Source organism: Bidens hawaiensis, unplaced genomic scaffold (assembly GCF_021521415.1).
Source record: "Bidens hawaiensis isolate Kalapana, Puna unplaced genomic scaffold, B.hawaiensis_p1.1 tig00009285_1, whole genome shotgun sequence".
Classification (NCBI taxonomy): domain Eukaryota; kingdom Viridiplantae; phylum Streptophyta; class Magnoliopsida; order Asterales; family Asteraceae; genus Bidens; species Bidens hawaiensis.
In genome coordinates, this window is record NW_027491685.1 from 444,558 (window position 1) to 460,718 (window position 16,161).

Here is a 16,161-nt window from a genome sequence, read left to right on the forward strand (position 1 = left end):
GGTTAAGTTTATGTTTATTGTTGAATAGCTCGAGAGATCGTAACTACACTAAAAAAATATTTAAATTAATATTGAATCTTTTCTTACATTAAAACAAACACAAAAATTAAAAACATCGTTTATTCGACTCAAATAACAATATCAAACATGTTTCTCAATCACAAATCACACATTCACACACACACTTTATTTCAATATTCATCTCAACCATCAAATCACACGTACGGTTAATTTATTTTAAATATTCAAATAATAATATGATTTTACTTGCAATTTAAAGATTCATGCTCGTTCACCATGGTATTAGCCACATCCTTTATTATCTCCCAAGCACCAATCACATGTCGTTCTTCTGTGAGTGTGCTTCCCACCGCAAACCTCAACATATAAGTCCCATCAACCACGGTGTGTGTGAGGTAAACTCGCCCTGTTGAGTTGACTCGCTCGAGTAGCTTTTTGTTTAGCAACTCAATGTAGCCCGAGTCAAAGCTATGGAACTGTTTTAAGCGAAAACACACCAAGGAAAACCGACGTGGTACAACAATCTCAAACTTCGCATCCGATTTCACAAGGCGTTCAAACGTTATCGCCATTCGAACATCCGACCGAATATGATTTTGTAAATTTTCAACACCATAACTACGGAGGATGAACCATAAACGTATAGACTTGAACCTTCGGCACACCCCGATTTGCCAATCCTTGTAACTCGGCACCACCGAGTCCGACTCACTATGCTTGTTTCTTAAGTACTCAGGATTCATACTCAGTGAGTCAACAATCAACTTAGGGTTTTTCACCCATAGACAACAACACTCCGCGTAACTAAGTAGCCACTTATGCGGACTCAAACTCAGTGAATCAACTTTCTCAACTCCATCAAGATAAGGTCTATACTCCGGACATATGCATGCATTGCCACCATAAGCCGCGTCCACATGAACCCACATATCATACTTATTTGCCACGTCAGCAAGGGCATTAATGGGGTCCACTGCAGTCGTGGAGGTGGTCCCAATTGTAAGGCATAGAAAAAGCGGAACAAACCCTTGTTCCACGTCAGCTTCAATGACTTTTTGGAGAGTTTCAGGATCAAGAGAATATTCATTCTCCAAATACGTTGGTACTGACCGAATATTCTTCGGATGAATGCCAGCTACCTTGCATACTTTCTTGAACATAGCATGAGTTTGATCTGACCCGTACACGACTAACTTTCCGATATGTTCAATGCCAATATTATTAAGCACACGATCACGAGCTGCAACTAGGGTGCACAAAGTCGACTCGCTTGTGGTGGATTGCAAAACCCCACCACCCGAACCCGAAAACATGAAGCTTTTCGGGAGGTTAAGCATAACCGCGAGCCAATCCATCACCACCATCTCGAGCTCAGTCGCAGCCGGTGAACCAACCCAACTGAACGCGACCGCATTAAAGCCAGTGCACAAAAGTTCACCAATGAACGCGGCCGAGCTCACCGAAACCGAAAAATATGCAAAAAAGTTTGGACTTAGCCAATGTGTCATGCCGGGCATAATATCGTCTTGGACATCTTTTAGGATTGTGTCGAATGATTCGGGCGTGTCGGGTGGGGTCTTGGGCAAGCGGTTTTTGAGGTAACCGGGTTGAACGTGGCTGAGAATCGGATAGTTTTCGATATTTTTGTAGTAATCAGCGATGAAATCGACCGCTTTGTGGGCGTTGGCGCGAAATTCTTCGGGGTTGAGGGGTTCGAAGTCTTTGGAATAATCGGATAATTGTGGGAATGTGGTAAGGTCAAAACCAGGGCTTCCCATTTTTGTGGGGTTGAAGTGAAGTATTTGGAATTGGCGAATTGGGATGGAGAAATGGTGATGTATTTATAGATGGAAGGTTACATCGCACTGTTTTATGTAGTACTCAAATAAGGTAGGTGAGTATTGAATGCAGTATTTAGCAATCGTGTTTTTTATGGGCTTTCTATCACTTGGGGCTAACCTTATTTTATTAATCACATAATGTAGGAAGTTAGGTGAGTATTGAATGCCGTGTTTAAAATCAACTCATGTTTTCTATGGGCTTATGATCACTTGGGGGCTAACCTTGTTGTCACTAGAAAGGACTATTAAGATAGGTGTGTAAACTAAAAAGGGTGGTACGAAGTGTAAGAATGGTTGGCAGGTTATCTTTAATTGGACTTAGGAATGACGATTTACCCTTAATCGAAGGTAGTCTCCAAATTCGTCACTCCTAGCGGCAATTAACTGCAACATATCTTTTTTAGACATTAGCTGCATATAGGAAGATGATAATCACATAAATCTCTTGGCCCCCTCATTATCTTTTCAATATATATTTACAATAACTTCACTAATATAATATCTCAATTATCTATTATCTAATATATATAAATTCAAAGTTTGGTGCCGCTAGCTTCTTACTGGTCCAAGTGGCGGTCCAACATTGAACAAACCATGGTTTTCTTGAAAACCATGGTTGTTAATATATATATATATATATATATATATATATATATATAGTGGAGGGTTCCATTAAAAACCATGGTTTTCTTGAAAACCAATTAATTCAATCCTGGCCAATGCTTATACTTGATCAATGGTTAATATTATCAATGGCTATTTTGTAATTAGTATGAAGTGAATGGATAATATTTAAATCACGAAGGGTATTATCGGTAGTAAAAAATGATTTAATTTTGGAGACAGATGCTAAATTGCTAATTATTGTTCAAATTCCCTGATTATCTCAATTTTCAATTCATATATCCTTTATTTCATCTGCCGTTCTTTTTCTTCAAAGCGGATCATAAGAAACCAAGACTTAAACCCTAAATCGCATATACAGGAAGAAGTGAAGAGGAATAGCAAAATCGAGTGACAAGGATTCGGTTTCTTTAGTATTTTTTTATATATCAGGTTAGTAATCGTTGTTTGCTACATCTTTGACTGCATGTGGCATTAATCGGCTTTTATGTAAAGGCTTGATTGGTTCTTTTTGGTTTATGTTTACTTGATTCGATTTCTTTTGGGGTAGGTTAGTGTGTTGAGTACATATATGTAACTTGGTTTGATCTTAGCAATTGATGTTGGTTGTTTGGTACATATATGTATTTGTTGTTTGATTCCATGAAACTATGTGTTACAACTTACAACATATATGAACCGAAAAGGTTTGGATTCATATAGGTTTGTCAAAGTTTGTTTTTTATATTGTTAACAAATTGATGTTGTTAGTTGCATACATATATGTTTTTGGTGTTTGTATCCATTTAACTCTGTGTCAGACATGTGCACTTGCTCATGTTTGTATTGATACAGATTTGCTATTAAAAATATTACATGCATATACATATATGTACTTTGGTGGTTGATTATATATAACATATTCATAGTTGGTTATGACATTCATTGAAATTTATTGAAATTTGTGTTTGATGCGTGTTTGTGTTACGTACATATATGTAAATGTGTTTAAATCTTAAGCATGTTTGACAAGGTTGTTTAATAATTACGTGTATGTAATTCAGTTTCTTATGTACATAATAATAATTATCTTTGGGTTTGATTGAACTATGTTTTATTAGCACCACAGGGTGTGTTATAGTTGATATTGTTGTCATTTATTAATTTTTTTGTTACATAAATTATACATATATGTACTTTGGAGCTGGGTTATATTGAATAGTTGGATAATATAGATAGATACATATGTGTTAGATTAATAAATTGATACATATATGAACTTCGGAGCTGGATTATATTGAATAGTAAGTCCTTAAAACGTATGCTCGGTGAATTTTATTAAATCTTTGTAAAGTTAATGAACTTTTGGTCCAAAAACAACGAAAAGTCCTCGATATTATCTGTTCTACACATATGTATACTGAACCAATTATTTTTATTTTATAAGTGTATGATAAATTCTTGATAACATTAAACTTTCGTGTTACAGATAATAATAAAGAGGATGACAATGAGGATTGTGTAATTGTATGTAAAAAGAAATTGGGGATAAGAGGGTTACACATCAAGTTTATGGCTTGGTACTAGCAATCGTGCGTGTCAGCTAGCTTCAACACTATTTAGCAATTTCGAAATTGACAAAACAACAACTGTAAACTAATTTCTAATATGTATGTATGTCACATATGTGTAAATGATAAATGCTTTTACAAATATATTTATTTTGATCGTGATGTCCGGTTATATGGATGTAACATATATTAGCTTGTTTAGTTACATATATGTAACCCAAATAATGTAAGTTTTCATAAAAAAAAATATTTACGACATCTAAGCTATTAAATATACCTATGTTTAGGGCTATACACACAAAGTTCACTAAATTTCTAAAATAAAACATGGAAATTGAGAGGCAATAAAAACTACAATCAGCGTAATGCAGAACAAACTAATTTATGAAAACCAAATTTTAACATGTGTTGAATAATTAAATACTAAAAGTAAATCCAAAAATAGTTTACTTGTGTTCAAACCACAGCAAAAGAAATGGCTATAGGCATATTTAAATCATGATATTTATTGAAAGTGGAAATAAAAACAAACTATTTAATCATGATAGCACGAATGAAGTTGGAATCAGTTGATTCAATATTAATATACCGATTTTTAAGGGAAAGAAAGTTGGAATCAAAATTAATGATATATAAATTCCATAAATAGTGGAATACACAATTACCTAAACACCCTTATAAGAAAAATAAAAATATAAAAAAGAAAAACTTGTGATTTGTCAAAATGAGTTTTCATATTTTTACAAAACTAAGTGGTTTTCATCTGAACCCTCCCCTATATATATATATTGATTAATTAAATATTCCAACAAGTTCCAATAATATTGACTAATAGCATGGAATTAGTATTCAAAGTTTAAACATTCCTAATCCAGTACTTTCAACTATTATAAATAAGAATCACTACTTTCACTTTTTACAACTTAAAATCTTCTTATATTTTTTGATAACTCATTGTTATTTGAACATGGTTTTAAGGTTAGTATGTCTTTGTCATTTTTCTAGTAATTGTATTCGTATGAAATGAAACAAATTGTTTTGTTATTTTAATTTTTGGTTTTATATGTGGCTTGATTATACAATCGTTAATTATAATATATAAAATCAATTAAAAGTTTGTCATATACAGAATATTAATGACAATAAATTTATCACCAGTTTCAAAATCTTAAGATTCTAAGGATGATTATATCATCAAAGTTCAGGTAATTTTGTTCTTAGGATAATCATGTTTTTTTTATATACATGAGCAGATGATCTCAAATGATATCATATTGATTGATTAAAATGTATGATAATTTATGTGCATGAATTTTTATTTTTTTTTAGTTTCATGGATACATTATCATTTTTCTAGGGTTAGTATGTACTTTAAGAACCTTATATGTCACACGAAAGAGTTACAAACATATCTATATGTTACCTTATCAAGATTTACGAGCCGACATGAAAAAAGATTTTGATTTTTTATAAACATTATATATCGACCAATATAATCACGTAAGTAATGTACAAGGAAGATTTTACTTATTTGTAACATATTTGTGTAATCTTAGTTATGTAATTTCTATAATTTTAATGTAAATTGTAGTTGTATTAACAATTTATGATCATTTTGTTGACTGTATTTCATTTAATGGTTGAAGTTTAAAATTTTCATCAATTATCCGTGTAATACACGGGCCTCAAACTAGTACATACATATACACACGCACACACACAATTTGAATAATTTTTTAATGGTTTTGTGGAGGTTTCATGTTAACGAAGAAAGTTAGAGGTTTTTTATAAAATTTTAATCTGATGTGGCGTTGATTTGAGACTGATGTGTCGATTTGAGACTGAGATTAAAATTTTTAATCTCATCCTTAAAGAAAAAACTTAAAACCTTCTAAAGAATTATTTTTAATTAAAAATAATAAAATATTTTCAAATTTCAGTTTTGCCACTATTCTTATATTTTGTTACCCTTCACTCGAAAAAAAATGCAAAAAAATAAAAAGAAAAAACGTTGTAATGCACATACGTATTATTGTGCGATGCTGTTGTATTACACATGTGTATTACTATGTATTTTTTATGTTTAATAGTGTTGTATTATATACAAAAATAAAAAACAAAATTCAATGTAGCGCACATGTGCATTAATGTTGTATTACACATACGTACTAATGTGTATTCGAGCGTATTAGTCTTATGTTGCATATGTACAATAGTTTATTACAAAACTTTTGCATATATTCAATGCACACCATTACACATGTGCACTACACCGACGAGGTTACCGACAAGTTGTTTCATTTTTCTTGGAACAATAGCAACATATAAGAATAATGGGAAAACAAGAAACTACAAAAAAAATTAAAAGTTAAAAATAATTCTTTAAGAGTTTTTAAGTTTTCTCTTTAAGAGGAGTTTTCATTTGATTCTACCCATATATATATATATATATATATATATATGAGTGTAGTATAATACCTCGAATAGCCGTAACAATACCTTATCCGATCGAAAGAAGCTTTCGTGCACGAATCAAAAGCTCTGCCTGAACAAGGTGAGATTTTGTGCAATCGTGTAAAGTTTCTAATCTCGTGATTATCGTTATAATTATTGATTAATACTAATCTGTACTACATTGTGTTTAACTAGGTGCATAATACCATGAAGCTCTTTGATTGTAAACTTTCAAGGTGAGACTTCGAGTTTTTGTACAACTCACATTTACGTGAAACCACTGGTTTTCCAATACTGTCATGATGATTTTTAATACTTACTTTCAAAATATTTTCAAAAGGTTTTGGTTATATTACAGTGATTAATTCTCTGTAGACTTACGGGATGGTTATTACTGGTATTGTGTGGTTTTGTATACAAGGCTTACCTGATGACTTATTAACGTTACTTATTGGACAAGTGTTAGCTAATAAGTAATATGATCACGGTCACAGATACAGTCGAGTGAGAAGTACCTTTCGGTAATTTGTAAGCAGGCATGTGTAGAAACATATTAATCTTGTAATTGTAAAAATGTGTCATTTACAAATGAATGTGTTCACCAGTATTTCTTGCTGATCAAATATTTTTTAACCATATTTCAGGTGACTTGTTAAAGACTCAGGATTGAGGCCTACAGGCTTTCCAGCTTAAATAACTGGCTTATCACCAGAATAAATAAACATGTTTTGTAAATTAGGGTTTATCCCTATTAAACTTATGTTTGTATAAAAATGGGTTTTATCCCCAGTATAAGAAATAAGAATCATGGTGTTTTTATAGTCTGATAAATTTTTCCTAACTACGGTCCTGATGAATTTTCCGTTAACAAATATTTTAATAAGCACCGATACCACTACTCGTGTTCACGAATCCTCTCCCGGTGTATAGGGTCAGGGGCTCTAAGTATTTGAAGTTGAAATTTTCGTATCTCCTCTAAGTATTTCTCTTTTATGTTTTTATCATCACAATGGACGCTCCGATCTTCAATGGACGCTCAAACCTTATCTGGTGAAGAGTTTTATGAGTATGTATACACAGGTCAATCCTCAATCAGATGCAAACTATAATGCGATATCTATGATGCAATCTCAAGAGGTATTCATGAGCCATCTTTTGACTACCGTGGCCTGTTCTGATAGCACCACAGCTCCTCGATTTCTTTCACCGCCACCGATGCCCTTACACCCACACCAACTTTTGTTATTGTTCAAAACCCAACCCCCAAACAACCTCCCTCACCCACATCAGAACCAACCTTGAAACAGGCACCCTCACTGGTGTTGTTTGCACCAGAAACACTGAAACACGCTCCATTTGCACCAACACCATCCCCGCAGCAAGCCACATCTCCTATCCCAAAATGGGTACCAACAACTGCACCCATATGGTGACAAAATGCTTCTTCAATAGACCAGAACCTATCGAAGCCTGCTGAATAATCAGCAGCTACAAAGGATAAGATGAGGTCGATCAGCGGGTTAGTTGGGAATCTAGAGTGGCATCCACCATGGACTTCCGTTTACATAGTCCCGAATTCCTTCGGATGAACTAAATGGCGTCCGCCAATCGAGTTGATCTAAAGAGCCAATGGATGCTACAAAATTGTTTGTGTTTTTCAAGGTTTTTTTTCTTTATTTTGTGATTCTTGAATGTTTTAAGGGTGGAGTATTGTTGGGTTAAGTTTATGTTTATTGTTGAATAGCTCGAGAGATCGTAACTACACTAAAAAAATATTTAAATTAATATTGAATCTTTTCTTACATTAAAACAAACACAAAAATTAAAAACATCGTTTATTCGACTCAAATAACAATATCAAACATGTTTCTCAATCACAAATCACACATTCACACACACACTTTATTTCAATATTCATCTCAACCATCAAATCACACGTACGGTTAATTTATTTTAAATATTCAAATAATAATATGATTTTACTTGCAATTTTAAGATTCATGCTCGTTCACCATGGTATTAGCCACATCCTTTATTATCTCCCAAGCACCAATCACATGTCGTTCTTCTGTGAGTGTGCTTCCCACCGCAAACCTCAACATATAAGTCCCATCAACCACGGTGTGTGTGAGGTAAACTCGCCCTGTTGAGTTGACTCGCTCGAGTAGCTTTTTGTTTAGCAACTCCATGTAGCCCGAGTCAAAGCTATGGAACTGTTTTAAGCGAAAACACACCAAGGAAAACCGACGTGGTACAACAACCTCAAACTTCGCATCCGATTTCACAAGGCGTTCAAACGTTATCGCCATTCGAACATCCGACCGAATATGATTTTGTAAATTTTCAACACCATAACTACGTAGGATGAACCATAAACGTATAGACTTGAACCTTCGGCACACCCCGATTTGCCAATCCTTGTAACTCGGCACCACCGAGTCCGACTCACTATGCTTGTTTCTTAAGTACTCAGGATTCATACTCAGTGAGTCAACAATCAACTTAGGGTTTTTCACCCATAGACAACAACACTCCGCGTAACTAAGTAGCCACTTATGCGGACTCAAACTCAGTGAATCAACTTTCTCAACTCCATCAAGATAAGGTCTATACTCCGGACATATGCATGCATTGCCACCATAAGCCGCGTCCACATGAACCCACATATCATACTTATTTGCCACGTCAGCAAGGGCATTAATGGGGTCCACTGCAGTCGTGGAGGTGGTCCCAATTGTAAGGCATAGAAAAAGCGGAACAAACCCTTGTTCCACGTCAGCTTCAATGACTTTTTGGAGAGTTTCAGGATCAAGAGAATATTCATTCTCCAAATACGTTGGTACTGACCGAATATTCTTCGGATGAATGCCAGCTACCTTGCATACTTTCTTGAACATAGCATGAGTTTGATCTGACCCGTACACGACTAACTTTCCGATATGTTCAATGCCAATATTATTAAGCACACGATCACGAGCTGCAACTAGGGTGCACAAAGTCGACTCGCTTGTGGTGGATTGCAAAACCCCACCACCCGAACCCGAAAACATGAAGCTTTTCGGGAGGTTAAGCATAACCGCGAGCCAATCCATCACCACCATCTAGAGGTGCACAAATCGGTTTTTTTGAAAAAACCGGTTCGGTTATTAACCGGACCGGTTTTTTTTATCCAGAAAAAAACCGGTTCGGTTAATAACCGGACCGGTTATTAACCGGTTTTTGTCAATGAAAACTCAAACCGGCCAAACCGGTTTGGACCGGTTTAGAAACCGGTTAGAACCGGTTATTAAACCGGTTTTTTTACAACCGGTTTTTAATAACCGGTCTAACCGGTTAACCGGTTTTTTTTTTTTTTTTTTTTTTTTTTTTGCTTTAGGGTTTAGGGTTTAGGGTTTCGTTGTTAGCATTCTTTGCTTGGAAGATTAAAAACACATAACTTTCATTTATAGCTTTTACATTAAAAATACAAACATTAAATCGTTATCGCATATTCGTAACTCAAAAATACAAACATTAAAGAATGCTTAGACACGATTACATTAACAAGTTGATGTTTGTTACTCATTTTCTTCGCTACCCGATCCCGAGCTATTCCTTAGGTAATCGTCGTACGCGGCTTCTTCATCGGTCATTGGTTGAGTGTGTCCTTGATTGACCTCGTCTTCATACAAGGCCGCCTCATACTCCATTTCCCCCTCGAGTGAGCGTTGATGTTGTGCCCTATCTAAAGAGTCCAAGTAATCCTTGTAGCAAATCGACATCTCTACAGCTGGTGGAGTGAGTCGAGTCCTCCTAATCGATATAACCCTGCCAGAAACAGAAAAAGCAGACTCCGAAGCTACCGTGGAAGCTTGGACCGTTAGTAAATCTTTGGCCATGGCGGCGAGGATCGGAAACTCATCCTCCTTACCTCTCCACCAAGCCAGCATATCAAGACTTCTAAATTCATCCGGAGTCATGTGTTTCACAAAGTTGGTACCACCATACCTTCCAAGTTCACTGCTTGGGGTGTTTACCCTTTGACGTTTACCGGCGTCTTCCCAAATCATGTAGTACATCCCCATTTCAAGGTCGGTTTGGGATTGGGATTGGGCAACAGCTCTTAACGAGTCATGAATTTGGGAAGACGACCCGTGTTTTGTAAGGTAAACATCATACATGTTTGCCAAGGTGGTGTTGAAAGCATTCTTTAAAGTTTGGTTATAATGGGGGTTTTGATCGTCGTTTAACTCTAGCTCATCACAAATTTTTTCTATTAAAGCTTCAACACCACCAACATTGATGCAAGGGTTTAACGCAGCCGCACAGGTCAAAACAGCGGGTAGTTGTTGAAAATATTTTCTAAATTTTTCTTTCATTTTTGCACCCATATCAAAATAAGGTGCACCCCTACAATGAATTTCAGTCAACTTTGTGCACATGACAGCAATTTTTGGTAAAGCAATGGGGCTTGTTGGATAGTAAACCCCGGATAAACTAGTTGTGCAAGATTTAAAAATTTGAAGAACCTCCGTAACGATCTCAATCAATAACCAGTTTCTAGGATCGTACGGTGCACATTTACCCCTATTTGACAAAATTTGATGAAACGCAATTAACGATTGTTTTTGTTGGATGGCTTTCTCAAACATTTCACAAGTCGAGTTCCATCTTGTTGGACAATCCCAATTAGGCCCCAACCATTGACAGTTAGCTTCTTCACAAAATTTTTTGTATCTTGAAAATGTTGAATTGTTGCTAAAAACATCTCGTAACATTCTTTTAAAATTGTTTCTTTGCGTTTCGATCACGTTTAACCCATCTTGCACGGCCAAGTTGATAATATGTGCAATGCATCGGCTATGAAAAAACGCTCCATCACAGATAGGTTTATACTTTAATTTTAAATGGCCAACCGCGGCCGTATTGTTGGACGCGTTATCAAACGATATTGAAAAGATTTTATCTTCAATCTTGTATTGTCGAATGACTTTATCCAAGAGTTTAAAAATATTTCTACCCGTGTGCGGGTAATCAAACAATTGAAACGCAACGGTTCGTTTCATCATTTGCCACGACCGGGGGTCAACCCAATGAGCCGTCACACAAATGTATGAGTCGGGCGAACCATTAGGTACCGACCACACATCCGTTGTTAAGTTCACACCAGTTTGTAAGTTTGAAAAGTATGAAATTAGTTCGGATTTAGCGTTTTTCCATGCTTTAAGACAATCTCTTCTAAGGGTCGAACGACTTACGTGTTGGTAGCGTGGTTGAACATACTTTTGCATCATCTCCGTGAATTGAGGGTTGTCGAAGTGGTTGAAAGGAAGTGATTGTTGAATCACAAAGTTGCCAAACTGTTGACGTACCGCTTCAAGGTCGTACGTAAACACCGTTCCTTGATTCGTCATCTCCGGCTGCGAACTACTTCCGGATTCGTCCTTCAAGACCTTGCAAGAGGGCTTTTCTACATGAGCTCTTAAACTGGAGTTTGCTTCTTTGTTATAAAACTTCAAACAATGTTTGCATCTAGCTTTTTGGGTTCCGTTAGACATTTCGCATAGGTCGAAATGTTGCCAAATATCTTGGTTTCGTTTCGTGGGGATGACCCGAACGACGGTTTCTCCCGTGTTCGAGGCACCCATGTTGACCGATGAAGCAGCACTTTGGGAGGCCATGATAATCGACTACGAATTAAGAGTGGTATACTCGAGTATGAAATAAACGACTACGAAAGAAGAGCGTTTGGAGTTGTATAATCGCGTATGAAATAAACGTTTAGAGCGTTTGGAGTTGTATAATCAAGTGTGATCTAACCAATACCCAACCTAAACTATATATAGATGTTTGTGGGGGTAAAATGGTAAAAAAACAAAAAAAAAACGGCTAAAAAACGGTCAAAAAAAAAAAAAAAACGGCTATAAAGCCGTTTGGTAACGTTCGAAAACCGGTTTAACCGGTTAACCGGTTATTAAAAAACCGGTTAACCGGTTTTTTTTATAACGGTAATAAACCGGTTATTTTAAAAACCGGTTAACCGGTTTTTTAATAACCGGTTATTAAAAAAAACCGGTTATAAAAAAAACCGGTTATAAAACCGGTTTTGGCTCCAAAACGTATAACCGATACGTAAACCGGTTACGTAAACCGGTCAAACCGGTTTTTAAAAAAACCGGTTTTTAAAAAACCGGTTTCCGGTTGAACCGGCCAAACCGGTTCCGTAACCGGTTTTTTTGAACACCTCTACCACCATCTCGAGCTCAGTCGCAGCCGGTGAACCAACCCAACTGAACGCGACCGCATTAAAGCCAGTGCACAAAAGTTCACCAATGAACGCGGCCGAGCTCACCGAAACCGAAAAATATGCAAAAAAGTTTGGACTTAGCCAATGTGTCATGCCGGGCATAATATCGTCTTGGACATCTTTTAGGATTGTGTCGAATGATTCGGGCGTGTCGGGTGGGGTCTTGGGCAAGCGGTTTTTGAGGTAACCGGGTTGAACGTGGCTGAGAATCGGATAGTTTTCGATATTTTTGTAGTAATCAGCGATGAAATCGACCGCTTTGTGGGCGTTGGCGCGAAATTCTTCGGGGTTGAGGGGTTCGAAGTCTTTGGAATAATCGGATAATTGTGGGAATGTGGTAAGGTCGAAACCAGGGCTTCCCATTTTTGTGGGGTTGAAGTGAAGTATTTGGAATTGGCGAATTGGGATGGAGAAATGGTGATGTATTTATAGATGGAAGGTTACATCGCACTGTTTTATGTAGTACTCAAATAAGGTAGGTGAGTATTGAATGCAGTATTTAGCAATCGTGTTTTTTATGGGCTTTCTATCACTTGGGGCTAACCTTATTTTATTAATCACATAATGTAGGAAGTTAGGTGAGTATTGAATGCCGTGTTTAAAATCAACTCATGTTTTCTATGGGCTTATGATCACTTGGGGGCTAACCTTGTTGTCACTAGAAAGGACTATTAAGATAGGTGTGTAAACTAAAAAGGGTGGTACGAAGTGTAAGAATGGTTGGCAGGTTATCTTTAATTGGACTTAGGAATGACGATTTACCCTTAATCGAAGGTAGTCCTCCAAATTCGTCACTCCTAGCGGCAATTAACTGCAACATATCTTTTTTAGACATTAGCTGCATATAGGAAGATGATAATCACATAAATCTCTTGGCCCCCTCATTATCTTTTCAATATATATTTACAATAACTTCACTAATATAATATCTCAATTATCTATTATCTAATATATATAAATTCAAAGTTTGGTGCCGCTAGCTTCTTATTGGTCCAAGTGGCGGTCCAACATTGAACAAAGTTTTTCTTTTCGTAGTTTTGGTATCGTAACAAGCGTAATTGAAACAAATTAAATTTGGTGTCGACTTAGCGTCACTAATCCTGAGACTAATAACTCTGTTTTACTGACTCACGCCACAATGCCCGAGTATTGCTGACCCTTTTGTTTTTAATTTTGGTACCTTGAGTTGGTACTGACCGAATTCGTGTCAACTCATCGTCGTAACCTCGGACTTTTACCAAGGCATATGCTTTAATGCTAGGGTTTTGTCAGCTGCCCGGCGCAACATACGGATAGAAAAACTAGTTAACTATCAATACAATATATTTAGAGATCACATCTACAAATATATTATTCCTATTACTGCAAATCATAACTAGTTTATTTAATGCGGAACTAAAAATTATATTATGTTAATAATTCGTGTCTGAAAGAAACTCAAGACCTTTCTTACACGTGAGAATGAGATGAACAATTGTTAAAAGGATATATACATTATACATATATACATAAATAGCAAAATTTGATGAGACAAGGTTATATTGGTGTTTTTTTCTCTATGTACTTGTTTTGTTTTTTTGTCCAGAAGACTTCAAGGTAGACCCTTGAGTGAGCGAGCTGGGCAGTTGATCAATGCACGTAAATTTTGTAGGCCACCAATTATATGATAACTATATAATTGAAATCACTTCAAGTTCTCATGTCGCACCCTTTTTTTTTTCTAGCCACGACATGCCTCCATTTGAAAATAAAGCTCTCTCATTAATCCTAGATTGAAAATTCGCGGGCTATGGGTCAGGTTACGGATATGGTACGGGTATGGTTATCTTAAACGGGTAGAATTAAAACATTAGTTTTATCTCCATAATCATGGCCGTCAAAGTTTCGTAATAGAACCCTTTGATCCAGAAGATCGCCAAGACTTTCGACGAACGGCTGTGGCTAACAGAACTGCTAGGTTTAGGGCTTGCTAGATTATTTCCGAGGTATTTGCTTATATTTTGTTGACATTTTGAATTACGCTGGTTAATTGTTCTTATCTGTGGTTTTTTTGCTGATGCTTTTTAGTCTTAAGGTGTTTGTTTTGCTTATGTGGCTTTTTGAATTTTGAGATTTCAATTAGTTTTCCCTTTCTTTTAATAATGAAAAAATTACAATTCATTAAATATTCAAATAAAACTTAGGATCGTCGATTACAATTGTCTTCAACGTATTTTAATCTTTTGGAAACACTCTTTTGCATCTTTAATAGTTGCATTGAGATGTTCATCCAGCTACTTCTACTACTAGATGGAATTTTATTTGAAGATGGAACTTTTTTTTAGGAAATTGTTAATAGTTCGTACCAAATATAGTCAATATACACAAACAAAACAATCAACAAAATTATATTGTATATATGAGGGTAAGAAAGGCACCTTGTTTGTGTTTTACTTATGAAGACATGACCAATTCAGTAATCGAGTAAACGAATAAACAATCAAATCATCAATTTACAAAACAAGTAAACGAATAAGCATTTAATCATTTATAATTTTATGTTATATACTAAATAAAAATTACTATGCATTCAACATCACAATTATTCATGTGAGCTTTGGGATGGACCATGGGCATTGATTTAGGATGGTACAGTGGACCACACAAATTTAATTAATAATGGACTGTAGACGTATGCCAACCTACGATAACTGTATATCCGTACCTGGCATGCATTGTGGCTCAAAGTTTACGGACCAATGTCCTTCCCAACAAATTTAAATTTGGGCTATTAACACACAATAATTTAATAATGGACTATAGGCGTTGGCCAACCCAGCGATAACTCTATATCCGCCACTAGCATGTATTGTGGCTCAAAGTTCACGGACCAATGTCCTTCCTAGCAAATTTAAATTTGGGCTATTGATACACAATAATTTAATAATGAACTGTAGGCGTTGGCCGACCCTATGATAACTCTATATCCGCCACTAGCATACATTGTGGCTCAAAGTTCATGGACCAACGTCCTTCCCAACAAACTTGAGGATGGACTACACGTAGGCATCCCCACTCACATTCACATACACATCTATCTATTCAAATAAAAGACTACATATTCTCGTCACTTGTCAATCTCATAGCCACCTCGGCTATTTTTCAACTCATTTCAATTTATAGTCCTTATCTTTTAAGTTATTTCAATATATGAATTTAATATTTTTATTAAATATAAATCCTAACTGATTCATTCATTAATATTAATGGTGAAATAAGAAAATAAAAAAATATCAAAATTGAAGTTGCAGACCTGTTAGAATAAAATTTTAAAGTCACAGGTAATTGCAAATTAATAAAAATAAACATGCATCATTGTCGAAAAATTTGAATTTGTATGATAAAC

At 35.7% G+C, this 16,161-nt stretch overlaps 2 pseudogenes; both read right to left on the bottom strand.

Annotated features, from left to right (window-relative positions):
• Nucleotides 1-254: 254 nt before the first annotated feature.
• Nucleotides 255-1,799, bottom strand: LOC143531889 (tryptophan decarboxylase TDC2 pseudogene; annotated as a pseudogene).
• Nucleotides 1,800-8,481: 6,682 nt separating this feature from the next.
• On the bottom strand, nucleotides 8,482-13,139 carry LOC143531904 (tryptophan decarboxylase TDC2 pseudogene; annotated as a pseudogene).
• Between the last annotated feature and the right edge of the window lie 3,022 nt (nucleotides 13,140-16,161).